Source organism: Diabrotica undecimpunctata, chromosome 3 (genome assembly GCF_040954645.1).
Source record: "Diabrotica undecimpunctata isolate CICGRU chromosome 3, icDiaUnde3, whole genome shotgun sequence".
Lineage (NCBI taxonomy): Eukaryota > Metazoa > Arthropoda > Insecta > Coleoptera > Chrysomelidae > Diabrotica > Diabrotica undecimpunctata.
This window is the reverse complement of record NC_092805.1, coordinates 119,375,267-119,393,876: the sequence shown is the minus strand read 5'-3', so window position 1 is coordinate 119,393,876 and position 18,610 is coordinate 119,375,267. Positions and strand designations below refer to the sequence as shown.

The following is an 18,610-nucleotide window of genomic DNA, read 5'->3' as shown; positions in this document are numbered from 1 at the left end:
ATTTCGATATCATTTTACTTAAATATATATATTTTGATAACAAGATTTTAATTACGGTTAGTATACCTTTGGTTAGTAATACTCCTTATTCTCTTTTTAAACTAATATCTCTTCCTATAATTCATCCAACATTAAAGAGACTTACCTTTATTCTTCCATCTGTCAAATATCTTGTTCTTTCAGAAAATAGAAACATTTATGTTACTATTGATACATTAGAAGACTGTTATTCATTAGATGAAGAAAAACTTATTTGCAAAAATCCTGATACTTTCCGATTTACACACACTAATCCAATTTGTGAAACTGAATTGTTAACTTCAATAACAAACATACCATCTAGTTGCGATACTCGTATAATTCAAACAGAATATGAAATTTGGCATAAATTAAACAAACCAAATTCTTGGATATATGTTTTACCCAAACCAACAGATTTAACTTTAAGCTGTCAGACTAGTACGCCAATATCTATTGTTCTTTCAAACACAGGTATTTTTTCTACTTCGAATAATTGCAAAACTTACACCGGATCAACTATTTTGATATCTGTCTCAAATCCAAAAGAAAGTAATTTTCAGTCTATCATTCCAGATTTATCCCTTCCAGAAGTCTGTTGTGATGATATTAAGATAAATAATGAATCCAAATTACACCTTGTTCCCTTACAATTAAATAATCTCGATCGAGATGCATTAAATTTAGCAAGCCATAAACTAGATAATTTAGAGAAAATGACCTCAGAAACAAATATTAATTTTTCAGACACAATAAAAAATAGTTCTTATTTCACTTATGCAATCTTATTTTTGATAAAATGTATGTTACTTTATATTTTATACAGGATAATTAAATATTTTTACCGACGATTTCGTAGAAATCCGTCACATAGTTGTCAACAAATTACAAATTGTTTAACACTAAATATATGTCAAAGTAAACGAAAACATGTACATGAGACAGATTTAAGTATAGATTGTAAACATAATAAAGACAATAATTATAGTGAATCCAAAAAGTGTGAAGAGACTAGTTTCACAGAGACTACACCGATAAGACGAAGTGAAAGACTATCGAGACTAAAAGAAACTATTTAAATGTGTTAAAATAAAATAATAATGTATACAAATGTTTTATACCATTTAAATGAAAATTCATTTTACAATTATTTTCATTCTTACAAAAGGAGGTGTAATGTACCTACCTACTCACATGTAAGATAATTAAAGTATCTATGTATTTCTATATAGTTTTTAGTCACCTGGTATATGTTATTTACAATTATGAAAAGTTCTCATGTATAATCACTAATAATTATTTGCTGTTAGAAATCAGAATCAATACTCTTCATAAATATTTTCCTATTTAGAATAAATAAGTTTCGCTAGTTTATTCACCTAATACTTCGTATCTATGGAATAATAATAATTTATTTCTCTTATTTCTTTGTTCGATAAGCTATCCGTATTTGCTATTTTAATATTAATATTTGAGTCCAATCTCTTGTACTCAAATCCATCCAGAAACATCGTTAAATAATTGTAGATAACAGAACTTATATATTCATAGTTTTAAGAAATAACAAGCAGAGTGTAATTTTCATCCTCTAATATAATAAATTTATACATGTCAATATATTCTGTTTAATTCCAAAACAAAGAGTTAGTCCGGAGAAGAAATAAACGCATAGTATTCCATAACACAATTTTCAAAATAAATTTGTACAATTTGGAAGCATTTTTCAGAAGTCTATTCATGCTGAAATTTCAAACCCAAAATAAATCATTTGACAGCAGTTAAAATGGCCGACAGTTAAAAAAGTGTTACCAACTTACATTTCTATACCTCTAAAAAAACCCTATTATATATAACCATTTTTTCCATCGTGGATTTCTTTTGTAAAAATACTTAACGAAAGGAGAGAGATAACGGTGCCCTGTGGTATACCTGTCGATGATCGTCTAGCTAGGACCTATTAAAGAATTGTTACTCGGCCTTTCATAAATTTTTCTTTGCGTCAGAAGATTGTACAAGACATTACACACTTTCGCGGGAACATCTGCATGAAGAAATTTTTCTCTTAACATAATGATGCTGCATCGTGAAGTTTCTTATTTTACCTTATTGAACGTTTTCTTATAATCTTTCAAATTTACGTCATTGTTTAAAATAGTGTGAAGGATCTTGAATAATATGGGATCTTGTAAAATAATATCAAATTTATGGCGGATAATCATGGGATTATCAGATTATTATTTCACGGTTATAAGAGATAGTAGTTACCCCAGTGATGGGTCATGTTATTTTCAGTCCAATATCTAACGTGCTGTTTTAGTATTAAAAATAATAAGTAGCGCAACCCTTTCAAAATTAAAAATCAATTCCCTATCCAGAAACCACCTACACTTAATATTTGGGTAAGCAAAGTTCTTTTAATGCGTTTTAGTGCATACATACTAGTAAGACCCCCACGTGTGTCTTCATTGGGGGTTGACATACAGACATGTGGTGCGCCCGAAATTTTTAACTTCGGGGTCGCGTTTCGTTTCCTTTCTGCGTCTAGACTGAGAAAAGGGCACTAACCCCTCCTAGATCGGGCGATCTTCTCTATCAGTTCCGAATGTAATAAATATTAACGGAAATGTCTAATAGAGAGTTTCCATGTATTTATCGAGTTGAATGTGTTGTGTAAACTTGGAAGCATTCATGTATAATCGATAAAAAATTTACTTTGTATATTTTTCCTTAATTTTTTATTCGACTATAAAAAAATTATGTGATTACATTACGTCTATTTTGGTAAGGTTTTGAAACTGCTTTCTTGTGGCATTTACTTATATTATATAAAATTGTATTAAAATTAAATTGTAATTTTAATTACAATATACTTTATTTTGTTTGAGATGTAGCGTGTAGCGAAAAGTCGATTTGGCCTAACTTAGCTATATTCAAAAGTGCAGCCAGAAACAGTTACGGGGTGTTAAAGTTACAAAATAATTGAAAATGAACAATTATAGTTTTTCTTCTGAAATGGCAGATATGTAATTAGTCTTAACTTAAATAAGAATAACAACTATGGAAATATTGACGGTGGTTACCTTTTTCTTCAATTTTTAATTAGGTGAATGTCAAGAGAATGATTCGGCGGCATCAAGGCGTTATGCAGTTGATACTCTAATAGAAACTTACCGACCATATTTCTAGGAATTGATCGCAATTTGAGAGAAACTGGGACTTTACAAAAATAAGTGCGTGGTGACAGTTGTCGCCCAAAAACCATGCTCATCAATACGGTCTATTTTGGAGCACCCACAAACAAATATGAAGGTGATAGCTGCTGATGAGTCACTAAACATCACAATACTCATGTCTGAACCGACTTAAATCCCAATGTTAAATGTGTGTCTCCATCAGAGTCATTTTAAAGTAAACGTTTGTGCCGTAATTGTCAATAATTATTTAGTAAGACGAGTATTCCTTCCCAATAATTTAAACAGAGAAAATTATTTATTATTTTTTCAAAACAGTGTGTCTCTCTACTTGGAAGATGTACCGTTAGCGATCAGACAAAGTATGTTGTTTTTGTAGGATGGTATTCTACCCCATTATAGCGATAAGGTTCTTCTTCTACGGCACTACAGTCCAAATTTAGCCTTGGCCTCCTTTATTTTTTGACTCCACCCTTGCTTGCCTGTGGCTGATCTTCTCGATACACGGACTCCTAAAAGGGCTTGTGCGTCGCTGTTTACTGTGCCTTCTCAGCGCTTTCTTGGCTTTTCAACTGGTCTCTTTCACTGCGCTCTAGCATTCAGTGCTTTTTTTTTGGTAGCCTATCCTCTCCTATTCTTATCACATTATTTGCCCATTGCAATCTTTGTATTCTAATTAAGTCTGACAGTGATGCTTCCTTATAAAGTTGATAAAGCTCGTTGTTGTATTGACTTCTAAAGATTCTATTTTCCCTCACAGGTCCTAGTATTCTCCTCAGTACTTTCCTTTCGAATGTGTCGAGTTTGCTTTTGGAAGAACCCATGCTTCACTGCCATAGCATGGTATTGGTCGAATTAAGGTTTTATAGATTCTCATCTTTGTATTTCGGTGGACATTTTTAGACCGAAATATATGGGAGAGGGCAAAATAAGCTCTGTTTGCCTGCGTTATTCTCTTCCGTATTTCTCCAACTTCTGATCCGTTGGTATATATTTCTACTTACAGGTATGTAAACTTTCCAACCGTTTCAATGTCATCTTCATGTATAATGTTTTGTGGGGCTATATTTCTTCTCGTCTGTATCATTGTTTTTGTTTTTTTCTGTGTTAATTTCCAGACCTAGCCTTTTTGTTTGCGTTTTAAACTCTGCGTATGTTTCCTGTGCTCCTGTTGATGTTCTACTCATAATATGAATATCATCGGTATAAGCGGCCAGTTAAGTTGTTCGATTGGCTAGTAGGTTTCCTCGTCCAGTTTGCATTTGCTTAAACGCATACTCCAGTGCCAGGTTAAACAAAGTTGGGCCAGCTCATCTCCCTACTTGTCTCTATGAAATTTTGAAAAAGTCTGTCCGGCGGTTTTGTATTCGTACACATGCCTGAGTTTCATCCATTGTGGCTTTAATGAATTTAATTAGCTTAGCCACATTCAGCCAATATATTTTAGAGTTTGTTCCTTTTGACTGAGTCGTATGCATGTTTGAAGTCTACAAAAACACGTTGTGAACATCAATGTCATGTTCCCATGATTTACTCAAGATCTGTTTGACTGTAAATATTTGATCCAGTACTGTAGGTACATAGCAGAGAAATTCCACGGTAGTTTTTGTACTGGAGTTCGTCTCCTTTTTATAGGTCGGGCATATAGGATTTTTTATAGAATCGCTGTTTTTCAAATCCCTCGCATGGGATACAGCATACAACAAATCGGTGATTAACTAACTCACTAAACAAAGACTGCCAAATAGCATTTTGAGATTAAATTCACCTCTTAACTAATGTAATTAAACAAAAAAATTGCCGGTTTGTTTCGAAACCTATATGCCAAGAAAGATCTTTGCTGTTCCGAACCCAATCTGCTTCTCCTCTTGCCTGCTGCTCACTCGAATTTCCGATAACCAAAACTAATAACGAAAAAACAATAACGAATTTTTAAAAAATCCGGACCAAACAATGAAACCGACTGCTGTCGCGGTTCATCGAAGAGTCATATCATTCTCCCAAATTCGATCTCTTGCCCGCATCAACAGAAGATTCCTGTTTATGTTTTTGAAGTTTATATGAGAAGATTTATACTTGATATTGATATGCTTATCAGTAAAAATCAACAATAATATAAAATGTAATGGAACAGTTAGTAATAAATGTCAGTTTTCCAATTCAAAATATTTTTAAATGTTACTTTTCACCCAAATTTAAGTTCGAAACATAAATTTATGATAACGTAGGAATATACCATAATCATAAAATTAATATATACTTTGCGCCTTATTAGACTCACCTTCTTTTTTTAAAGTAGGATGATACTTTTTATTTTCTACATTCGGTCCTGTAAATTTAACATCTCGAATAAGATACAACCAAGATGCTTATGTCAGTGTCCACACGTTCACCTTTCGAGGGGAAGAAGAACTGAAAAAACACGTGCCACGTGTCGCGTAGTATCCCCTTGTTTAGAAATCCTGTTAATTTTTTCAAGATCGTTAAGTGAGCGCTTAAAGATTGATCTTCCTGTCGAAAAAAATTAGTGTTAAACATTACTCACTTTCCATGTGTTACCGATACTAGGAGGTACTATTATTACTATTGTATCATAGAAGGGAAAACTCATCAGATATAAATAGTAAAGAAAAAGCATGAACCGTATTTACATTTAATAAGGCTTTTTTAGTGCAGCTAAATTACGCTAGACTTGTACCCTTTGTTTATCCTATATGTAACAATACCTTATCATTGGTCCAGTATTGTTTGTCTGGTAAAATAAATGTCTTGACGGACCCCTAGACGAGAAGCGAGTGTCCTTATATTTTCCTTCGACGTGTTCTATTAATTATTCGTCTATTTCGTTTTAGGGATATCGCTGTGCATTTGTCTGAGAGAACTAATCTGTACTTATCTGTGTATACTTTTTAGGAATATATTATAACCTTTCGAGACTGGCTGAATGACAAAAGTCTCCGCCACAAAAAAAAAAATTACACTAGTTTTGCATATGGAACATTCATCTAAGACATTATTCTTTTTTCTCTTTTTATGTTCTTTATATTATTTTTTTAATTACGTTATCAAGATCAATGTGTACTTGAAACTCACTTAGTACCGTGAAATCTTCGTTAGTTATTACGTCGTCGTCTTTGTAAAACCTAAATATTACATGCCTCCACTTATAGAGGCATATCTCTATCACTAGTCACGAACTCGCATGCAGGATCACATCCACGTCCTCTATATTCGTTTCTTCGCAGTTGTTTATGCGTTGTTAACCTTTCCAGCTTTAGTCTGTTAGTGATGTCCAATGTTCTGGTTTTCTGAGACTGGTTCAAAGAAGCGCCGTAATATTTTTCTGGAGTGTTAAGAACACCATCACTGTTACTGGTCAAACCCATAGTTTGGTACATATATTGGCGGTTAAAACTAATTGTCGATCTATCGTTGCATAATTCACAATGGTAGTCCACCAACTTGAGTCTATATAGCATTTGAAACCCAGTTCTGTATTCTTGTCAGAATTTTACAGAAATGTCCCTTTTTCACTTAAAAATGTATCTTTAAAAATCTCTTTAACAAAAACAAAATTTGTATAATTTATTAATGTTTTGTATTTTAAAAACGGATTCCGAAGTGGAAATTGACACGTCAATAAACTCATTTTAAACTTAAATTGTGGCTTATTCCCAATAAAAATAGTAAATGTCTCTTTAGTTTTGATAGTCCAGTTTTGATCCTTTTTGTGGATCGGGCATAGTACCCACACTGCATGAGCATCTTTTCTGCTTCCAAATTTCTGTGATAAAATTCGTCTCTTGCTTTTCGTCTTATACTTTTACTTTGGACGTTTTCGATCAACATGGTAATTCTCACTTAAGATACGTCGTACGGATTGATTCCACTGTTTTCATAGTAACTTTTTGACAATCTTACCTCTTTTGACAGCATATTGGAAAATAGTCTATGAAAACGTATATTTTTCTCAGATGGATTTTTCCTCACCCTTTTCCATAATTTTTTTTTCTTTACTCATTGCGATCATTCGATTATCGATCCAAGGGCTTTTGGGATTAGTCATAAGGGTGTTCCTTGAAGAACATGTATCTATTCCTTTATATATAATTTCGTTGTTTATTCCAAGAATAATTACATGTTTAAACATCTAAATCCGGCCAAATTACGTCGCTAAAATACTGATCTAATTTAATATAATCTATTTTACTAAATTCTTTAACTATTTTTTCATTGATTGAACCAGTAATGTCCATTTGAGCTTGTGTCTGAAGAACTACATGATCCGAAATACCTAACGGTGACAGATAATGAATTTCACTGATAAGTTCTTCATCATTAGTGAATGATGAAGAACGTTGACGATATCTAGTATGTTGTGTCTCAAATTGCTTCAGATTAGTTTGAAAAAATAAATTTTATAGTTCGGTTTCTGCTAAGTCGGACCCAGACAATGGGCAGATTGATTTCTTGACAGTCGTCGCTACCATTTTGCGATATTTTGTAAGCTTACTGAAATGTTCTGTCGATTTCACCATGTTTCTTTCACCCTTGGATGCTCTTTTGGCATAACTTTTCCTTACTGACTTATGTCGTAATCATTGTTTCTCTATCTTGCCATTTTCCTTTCTATCATTGTCTCTGTTCCTTCCGGCTGATTACGTGAAAACTGTGTTACTCACTTTGAAAATGGCCTCAGGAAAAACGTCAGTACGAATAGACTAACGCCTTCTAACAGTAATGGGCATGTCGTCGACGGTGGCTTTTTACTGCACACATTTTACAGAAAAATGAAACGGGGGAAGAGATCATGAATAAATATTTGCACTATGTAGGAAAACATTACGCAGCAAGCAGCAGTACCAGAAGCTAATTTAACTAAAAAATGAGAAACGTAGTCGCAGAAAAGCTCAGACAATATTCCACAGTACAATTATCAAAACCATACAAAAATACCATTTTTGCAAGAAAATTTTTTATTTATCGAGAAAAACAAAAACAAAATAATAAAAACGTTATTGAAATTATTACAGTCACAAGGATTTTCCTGTAAACAAGCAGAAGAAGATGCTGATGCTAAAATAATTAACACCCCTTGAAATTGCCAGAGATACTAATACCACTCATAGTTCTCATTCAGGATATTGATCTTTTGGTTCTTTTGAAGCAATTGAATTCAAATAATTGTGACGTTTATTTTCCCAAGCCAGGTTCTGGAAATGTAAAAGATATATTTTCCACGTCCAACAGTTTCAAATATGAATCATTTAAAAATATCGTTTTATTTCAGCATTGTTTTTCTGGTTGGGATACAACATCTGGATTGGCCTGAAAAGGAAAGAAAAGCATCGCAAATTCTTTATTAAGCGATAAAAATTTGTCAAATTTGACTAATATTTTTTTTAAGACGATATTGAAAAAAAAATGGAATGCAATTAACCATATCTGTTTATAAATATAAAAATGAAAATAACACTGAATCAATTAAGAAGCATTATGCCAAACCCGTCCAGCATTTGGGTATAATGCCTTATGTGGCAATATGTCCAAATTAAAGGAAAAGGGAATATTGCTTAAAACTATTTGCTGCAGCTGTGAAACTGGATGTAACGGTCTAAAGTGTGGCTGCCGAAATCATGGTTTAAAAAAGTTATACCACCATATTACTATTTAAATGGGAATAAGCCACAATTAAAGGTTAAAATACGTTTATTGACGTTTCAATTTCCACTTCGGAAATCGTTCTCAAAATACAAACATTAGTAAATTAAACAAATTTTGATTTTCGTTACATTATACATTTTAAAGTAGACGACTTTAAAATGATATTGCCAATATTGTTGAGTTGCGTTCCTGGGACGACTTTACTTATAAGATAGTTCATTCGATTACATGAAATCAACTTTAACTCGAGAATATCCGTCAGAAAAGATCATAACATGTAATTCGTCTTTGAAAAGACAAATACATGCCATGCTGACAGTAAAATTCTCCCGTTAGTGATTCCATAGTAAATTATGAGGGAAAACCAGGAAAAAACCTCATAATACTATCCCAACATGGTAAGTATTTGATCGTGCATTTAGTTTACCTTCAATAAACACCAAATTCCGATTTTATATGTTTGTTATTTAAAAAACATAAATAATGTATTCTCTATATGTTACTGACTTACCAATACTGGTATTTTCCTTTTAATAACTTCCTCTTTCAATATGGGTAACCAGATCCTACTACATTCTGCCGAGAAATTCGCGACACAATTGGTCTCATTTAGCATAATTAGAGCCGCTTCTTTGATTTTTCTCTTTTTACCATCCGTTTCTTTTAGGACTATATTATGTGAATCATTCCATTGAACCCTATGTTCATTATCCCATGCGTGTTTACATATTTGAAATTGAAACGTCAATAAACGTATTTTAACCTTTAATTGTGGCTTATTCCCATTTAAATAGTAATTAATTTAAAACGCCACAAGAAAATAGCTTCAGAACAATATTATACCACCATATACCACAAAATTTCATTTACATATCTCAAGCAGTTTCAGAGCAATAAATAAATCGTCAGTTTGTAAGAAAAATTTTAACCTGAGTTTGTATCTCAGAAAACGAAGCATTTGGGGAAATACGTTTATGTAGCAAACTGTCATTATTTTTCATGCAGAATCACTCTCTGAAGTTTGTTACACTTTTTTACTAACATCCTGTATTTTATACAAGTATGTATTATTCAAATGGACTAAAAAACGACATTTTGAACCCCCTGTAATTTAAAAACAATTGATTTCTGCGTCTTGTGGCAATGAGTTTTTTTTTTGATTAGCATGACCAAAGCTAACATTCTGCAAAGTTACAGCGAATTTAGCAGAAACCACTTTTACGTAAGAAAAGTGCCAGAGTCCTTTGTGCATTTTAAACCATGTTTTCGGCAACCACACTTTAGTCCGTTACATTGAGTTCTACTGAATTACTACTTCTAACTGCAAAGTTCCAGTTTATTTATGCTCAAATTGTCATGAAAAAAAACTATGAGGACGTTAATGATTCAGATGGAATTGTGGATTAAGAACCAATACTGACTGAAAAAAGAATTGAAGATAAGGACGATGATGGTCTTGAAGATTTCTAAGATTTACTAGAATCGGGAAGGTTTGTCGAATCAATGATGAAGAAATGTCATCCAAGAGACAAAAACTAATGGATAAGTGATTAGAATATAAGATAAGGTATTTATAAATAACAAGATTAATGTATTTAAAAATATTCTAATGAATAGCGTAATCAGAATAAAGTATTTAAATTCAGTAGTACGATTTCAAGCATAAATTTTTTTAAATTGAAATGATTAACATGTATATTTATTTATTATGAGTTTTTTTTATAAACAACATAAATTCATAAAGTTTCATGTATTGCAATTTTTTCGTTTATGAATGTAGCATGGAATCTTACCTTTTTTGAGTAATTAAAATGTAAATTTTAATTAATAGCTCAAAATATTACATACTGATTAAAAAAAAATTCAAATTCGAGTATTTTTATTTTTTTTGCATTCTCTGGGAAAATTCGCCAAAAGTAATGTATATTTTTACAAATCAGAAAGAAGAGATTTGAACGAACAAAAAGATTTTTAAAAGGCAGATATTTCGACTTTTTTATGAGGAGGTGGTAAATCTTCTAAAGACCGTACCAGGCCGTGTCCCGTTAAGGATGCCCTGGCGTGTGTTGGATTCAGGGTGGAAGGTCCCATCCGCAAGCAGTCCTCCCAAAAGAGTTGTGCTCACAGATGTACCCATAGCTCCCTGTCTACCAACTACAGTTCACCCTCTCAACCGGACTACTCATGCGGTAGGTCCTCTCCAGGCCGGTGCATCACATGAATAGCCCGTCTTTCCTTTCTCTCTTCTTTTCTCTCTCTCTCTCTCTCTCTCTCTCTCTCTTCTTTTCTCTCTCTCTCTCTCTTTTTCTCTCTCTAGCTTTCTCTCTCTCACTCTCTCTCTCTTCTCTCTCTCACTCTCTCTTCTCTCTCTCTCTCTCTCTCTCTCTCTCTCTCTCTCTCTCTCTCTCTCTCTCTCTCTCTCTTAGCTTTGCTGCAGATTCCTCTCTAGTATTTCCTTCTTTCTGACGATTTGAGTTACTGCCTTAAATACCTTAAGCAAAGTCGTTGAGATTAATAAGAATTAAATTTTAATAAGAGAACCTAATTAATACGAGAACCTAAGGTTAAATACCTTAGGCAAGGTCTTTGAGATTCTTGCGAAGACAAAACTGGAGATTGAGATAATGGAAAAAGGTGGCATATCCGTCCGACAGTATGCGTTCAGAAAAGGAAAATCTGCAGTAAACGCGATAAGCAGGATCAAGAGGAAGATATTCATATGTAGAAGCAGGCAGATAGACTTTCTTTCTCGATATAAGAAATGCTTTTAATAGTGCTAGCTGGAAAATTATCGTAAGACTACTGGGCGACTTGGGGATATCTCCCTGTCTACAGAAGTTGGTCAGGAATTACTTCACGGATAGGTGCATCAATATTGCGAGGAGTAACTTTATGAGCACCACGGTTGGAGTGCCACAGGGCTCCGTCCTGGGGTCATTGCTTTGGAATGTTCTTCACAACGAGATTTTGGAGGCCGACCTGGGCATTGGTGTACAGGCAATAGCGTCTGCGGATGACCTGGTGGTGCTGGTGGAGCACAACGAAAACTACTCACTCGTGCATAGACCAAGCCCTCAACAAAGTGAAGACGTGGATGCGAAGCAGGGACCCATGCTCGCGGCCGAGAAAATTGAAGCTATGGACCGAGGGCCAGAGATCATATAGTTTTGGCACTGGGGGGAAAAAAGATCTTACCTTCTAAAAAAGTGAAGTATTTAAGGATATGCCTAGATACGAGAAGAACCTTTAGTGAGCACGTGAAGGTGAAGGAATGGGCGGAAACATACGGGAAGGATGAGCAGGAGAAAATAGTAGCTAGGAATAGCAGCATAACGGGGTGGCAGGAAGAATGGACAAACGAGCATAGGGCGGCCTAGACGAGGATATTAATTCCAAATATTGCAGACCGGATGAAATGCGGCGACAAAGACACTATCTACTTTTTCAACCAGTTCCTAATAGGCACGGCTCCTTCAGGACGTGAATTACGTAGAAAGAATAGAGAATCTAGTGGATGGAAACTGCGCAGAATGTGGAGTGTTTGACACGGCCGAGCACTGTGTATTCGAGTGCAGAATTTTAAATTACGACAGAAATGAATTACACAGGAAGATAGGTAGGGTAAGCGCAAATACAATAATGCAGGTAGCAATGAGGAGAAAGACTTAATACAAGGCAATTCTAGATATTTCGACGGAGAATTTTCGATTGAAACTTTTTTTTTGGGGTACTTTGTCGATATTAAATCAAAATAAGAAAAAATAAATATTTTAAATCAAAAAATTATAGTGTTTGAGACATAACAAAATACAATATAAAAATAAAAAAACCAAAGACTTATTTGTTTTTATTTTTAGAACCTACAACTTTGCACTTAAATTTTTGCCATAAGGATTGTAGTTTTATCGGAAATCGTAATAAACCGTTTTTTACCCCTCCTTCCACTTCTCCGACCTCGGATGGCCCGTAAATTATTTTTCCTTTCATTTGTGTTATATTTTCTTCCTTTTCCAATATTCCATCCTGTTACTAATTTTTTGTTCTTAAAAATTTTTCGGCCCTGGCCTAATTAATACCACTGAAGCACCGTGAAAATTTTATATATATTTTCAGACAAAAATATTGAATATTTTATTTTCGGTTTTAATTATTTTTTTTTAGTTAGGTAAAACTTTGGTAAATTATAGTGCTAAATATTGTTTACTCCAGTATCTACATTATTCACAATCAAATTAATAACATATTTAGCTCCGTTTTATCAATAATGCCAAAGCACCGTGAAAGTTTAATATACATTCACAGACAAAAATATTGCATATTTTATTTTGGTTTTAATTTGATTTTAATTTTTTTTTTTCAACAATTTTTTGTGATTTATATTGCTATTTTTTTTACTGAAGTATTTTCATTACAAATTACAGATTTAAAATTTAGAACAAACGTTTTGAACAATTATTAAAATCACTTGTTTTTTGACTCAAACATGTAATTGAAAAACATTAATCTGTTTTAAACATAATAATAACGCCCCATAATAATACCTTAATATATATTCCCTTTTAAGATCTTTGATGCATTCTTGCGTAAATCTATTCTTCCAGTGCAGCACTTGGTGCACCTCAGTAAAATATGGAGAAGCATACATAACAAAAAACACTAAGTTCAATCTTGTATAACTACTGATTGTCCCAATATTTAGCTATGGCTCTAAAACGTGGACAACCCAAAAAACAGATAGGAAAAGAATCGATACATTTAAGATATGGTGTTGGAGAAGAATGCTTTGAATTCCTTGGGACATCCAAAAGAACAAATAAGTCTGTTCTTCGGAGATTACCAATCCACAAAATCTCTCCAGTTTCATATATTCACAAATTTTAACATTCTTTGGACATTATAACACGTACCGTTAATATGGAGTAGGACTAGTAGTCCAAGGAAAACCGGAGGGAAGAAGAAATCAAGGACGATCACCAACCTGAAGGACTGATACGGTCGAGAAGTTATTAAACGCGAACTTCGTTAATTCAGTACGTGCCACCCAAAATAGAGATAGTTGGAGAGACAGCGTAAGAACAGCAATACCATGATCTAGAAGAAACGCAACATTTACAATCACTACACATTTATTAAGATTTATTGATTGGAAGGACTGATGTATATCTATATGTACTTATATATACGGTGTCCCCACGAAAATTTGTTTTTCTCAGAACTTTAATACTGTTTTGATGATTTTCTTTTTGATATTTGTGTTGTAGTAGTATAGCTCCATGTTAGGAGCGGTTTTCGGAATATATATATAATAGCGCAACAGCTGAAGACAGAATGTATTATAGCGACACAAACACATTTCCCTTGGAAAAGGGTATTAGGCAAGGAGACACCATATCTCCTAAACTATTCACCGTTTTGTTGCAAAGTGCTATGAGAAACAATAATAATTGGGAAATATTGGAGTCAACATAAATGGGGAATTTTAACTTGAGGTTTGCAGACGATATAGTCCTTATTGGAGACCGGGTAGATCATGCAAGCCAACTTCTTAAAGACCTTCAGATCCCTTGCGCACGACTTGTTCTTAAAATTAACTTTTCTAAAACACAGTACATGTGTAAATACACAATACAATTGTAATAAATAAAATACAAGTGGCACAGAGAGCAATGGAGAGGTTAATATTGAATATATTTATCATAGGCGGAGTTTCAAATCAAATATTTAGGAGAAAAACTGGTGTTACGGACGCAGTTAAAAGAATTATAACGCTGAAATGTAGCTGGGCAGGCCATGTTGCTAAAGTCAGAGATGAAAGATGGACAAAGAAAATTTTAGAATGAAGATCTAGACACGTCCAGTACAACTAAATTTAAGGTGGTCAAGACCGGATGCAATGGAATTATTTACGGGAGGCCTATGTTGAGCAGTGGACTCAAACATTAACTATAATGATGATGTGGATGTTGTGATTTAAGTGATGATTTACATATCTGTTGGTGTGGGTTGGTTTTATGTAGACTTCGGTTACATATCCTATCTCCTCTTTTGTGATTAACACATCTAGAAAGGGTAGTGAGTTATTGTTTTTTTTCCATGGTGAAGTTGATTGATTCTTCTATACGTCCATCACACATTTATTCGGTGTTTCTGGTCCACCAGGGCTTCTGTGAGTTTTATGATCATGGCTGAGCAGAATGTTTTATAAACGGTGAAGTTTTGAATTGACTCATTTGAATAATCTAAAGACAGAAAAAAGATTCAATTGTAAATAATTTTGTAATAACTTTATATACAATTAGATATATTGATATTAGTGCTTTTATTTCACTATTTAACTGGTCTTTTGGGTGTCATGTTTGACTATCTGTAATTATTTTTGATTTCTGATTGTAAATAATTGGAATTTTACTCGAAACTTGAAACTTATGGAGTGCGCTTATGTACATTTGTTGATTATAAAGTTTGACTTCAATTTTAAATAACAAAGCTGCTTCGATGTTTAACACAACCACAGAGTGTTTTGTAATCATTTTGCATGCTTATAATCTTTTTTGAATCTCTATTCGTCTCTCCTCCAGTAGAGTTAATCCTAGAATTTCCTCTTTTTTATCTATTACCTTTCTGAAATCTTACTAAGAATGACTTGGAAATTCTTCTCACCTTCAATCTGATTAAAAATTATTCGCATGAAGATCTTTGCAACATACATAGCTCTATTTAGTTATGTCGTTCACATTTGCTTGTTGTGTTTTTTGGAAAATGTTATGTGGAAAAGTACCCCTTTAATCTATAATATTAAAAAAATAGGTTAGTTTTTTGATAGCATCTTAATTTAGATATTTAAACTGTTTGACAGTTGTTAAATCTTCGCCTGGTGTTTTATTGTTTTTTGCTTCTTCGATAGATGGCATAACTTCTTATATGTGTATAGTCAGATTCTGATCGTTGTCTATTTTATATAAATTCATAATAATTGACTATTTCAAATAAGTCTTGTTAAATTTTGACATACATCGGCCTACGCCATATCAAGACTTGGTTTTATTCAATTAAGTTACAGATTGACCGGTAAAAGTTTACGTAAAAATTTAATTATTTTTATTATAGTTTGTTCAAAATTTTTTTAACAATTTACTCTTGAAAATAAAATAAATAAGCTAGTTTTACATAATAATATAACTATTATCTATAATAAAGTCTGTTTCAGGTTACACACGTGACTTATTACTTTAGGTAAGTTTTTTGAGATTGTATTAAGTTTTAAACGATTATGTATTTCATATAACTTTCAATTGTAGTATATACTAGATTACGACATTACTAGAAAACAAATTTGATCAAAAATGCTATTAATTATGGCGTTAGGAGCAAATATAATAATTTACTGAATTATTTTAATATATAATTTGTTTTAAATATAAATAATAAATAAATATGAAATTACTTGATTCAATTTTAAAAATATGTAAATTTTAAAATACAGAAAACATAGTATGAAGCCTTGCGCTAGTCTTCAGTACCGCCTAATGTACCACTTTTTTTTTAGTTAATATGTACTGAAAAGAAGGCGCTAGAGGGTTTTCTAGAGGGCGTTTTAGTTCAAAGTCTCAAAAAAAGGGTACGATGGCGGACACTAATCCTCAGGATTGGTATATCTGAATAAAAAAATTTCAATGGGATTACTCAAAGAAAGGGCCTCTACAATACAAATAACCACTTCTTAAAAAAAAGGTGAAAAATTAATTTTGACATGCAAAAATTGGTAAAAAAATAAATTTTTTCAACTTTTTCTTCAAATGTCCGCCATTTTGTTTTTTTTATTTTAATTTTCAATTAAAAGTGGTTGATAGGCTTGCAAGAGGGTTTTCTTTAAGTATTTCCGTTGGAGTTTTTCTGAGGATGTACCAATACTGAGAATTAGTTTCCATCATCAGACACCTTTTTTTGGAACATTAAATTAGGCGCCTTATAGAAAACGGGCTATTCATGGGAACTAAAAACAAATTTTTTTTGTTTAGCTCAAAGATAAAATAATATTTAAAACAAAATTCATGTTCGTATCTAATAAAGGAGCTGAGAAGTTTTTTTTTTTTTTTTCAAATATTCATTTTTTTAGCTTTCTAATATGTACTAGTAGGTACCTTAAGGTATGTTTGGTCCGATAGCCATATTTTGGTTCAAATAACCTGATCCTACTCTACGCTCTAATAGTTATAACTCACCCTGTATATCATAAATATATGAAAATAAACTTATTAAATCATATTTCGCCTATTTTTTATATTTCGCCAAAATTTCTGCATTTGGCGACTTCTGAGCCTGGGCACAGGGGCACTACTTTAGGAAGATCCTCCGCAACGCTTCTTGCAGATACTGGAGCAGATATACTAGAGCGCAAACTACATGTATCCTTCTTCTTACGATGCATATCCGTTCCGGATGTTGGCGATCAGCCTATCCGATCCTAACTTTGCTTGCAGCTATTCGGAAGAATGCGATTGTAGACGTATTAAACCACTTTCTCAGGTTTTTACGCCAACATATTCTACTCCCTGGTTCTCTCCTTCCAAATACCTTGCCCTGAAAAGTGAGTTGCAACAAACCACATCTTTATTGTGTTAATAATCTCGCATTCCTTACCCATTCTACGTAGGACCTCAACATTAGTCACACGATCCTCCCATGAAATTCTTAAGATGCGTCTGTAACACCATATCTCGAAGGCCTCGAGCTTTCTTAAGGGGTGGGGGAGTTTATTTTGCTTTTTTTTTAATCGACAGTATAACTTTTCAAGAGTATCCAAATTTCAGAGTGATCGCAGCAAAATTGATAGAGTTATTTATTTATTTACTTAGAAGTGAGTGAGTGAGGTAAATGAGTTAAGTGAGATGAGTGAGTTACGTGAGTGAATGAGGTGAGTGACTGAGATAAGTGAGTAAAGTGAGTGAGCACTCACATAGAAATTGGAATAAGTATAGCTGGTTCCTAAAAAAACTGATACGACTCTTAGTAACATTTGATCATTTTGGGCAGTGTATTTGATTGGTTTGACATTATATTATACTTATTATGACAGACAAACAATAAAATAAACAAACAAACAACAAACAATTGATTCAAGATGTTAATTCATAAATTGTAATAATTATTAAGGTCTAAATTTTGATATTATTTTGAATTCCTGCATTTTATAAAGAGTATATAAATAAGTATATAAATATACATTATTTTTATTATTATTAAGGAATAAAATAAACGACTTAAATCAACAATATATTAACGCAAGAATTGTAACCAAATTAAAAGATAACTAGGCACTATCAGAGGCAGCAAAACATTTTAACATAAGCAGAACCACAATTTTTCTATTAAGTAATAAAAAATGGAGGGAACAAGAAACTCTCGAAAGAAAGCGAGGGTCTGGAAGACCAAAACTATACTAAATTTAGATATGTAAAAATAAAATTAATATTTTGTAATATCTCCTTCAGCATTGATAACAGCTTGTAGTTTTCGGTCCATCTGCGTGAAAGGAACTATGAAATTGTCTTCTTCAGAGAGCTCTTCCCAAACCTTTTGTATACCGTGCCACAGCTCTTCAGTATTTTGAGGTATAAAATTACGCCGATACAACCGTTTTATAATAACCCCCCACACATTCTCAATTGGGTTTAAATCTGGATTGTAGCTGGGCCATGGTAAGGTTTCGATGTTGTTATTCTGGAGCCACTGGTTTA

General features: G+C 33.0%; 1 protein-coding gene across 1 annotated transcript in view; it reads left to right on the top strand.

Moving 5' to 3' along the window:
• shep (RNA binding motif single stranded interacting protein alan shepard) overlaps positions 1-18,610 on the top strand; it is a 327,333-nt gene that overhangs the window by 90,291 nt on the left and 218,432 nt on the right. The window contains exon 3 of the mRNA XM_072526760.1: positions 16,081-16,106. The gene's annotated coding sequence lies outside the window, so the exon portion shown is untranslated. The remainder of the gene's footprint in view (positions 1-16,080; positions 16,107-18,610) is intronic.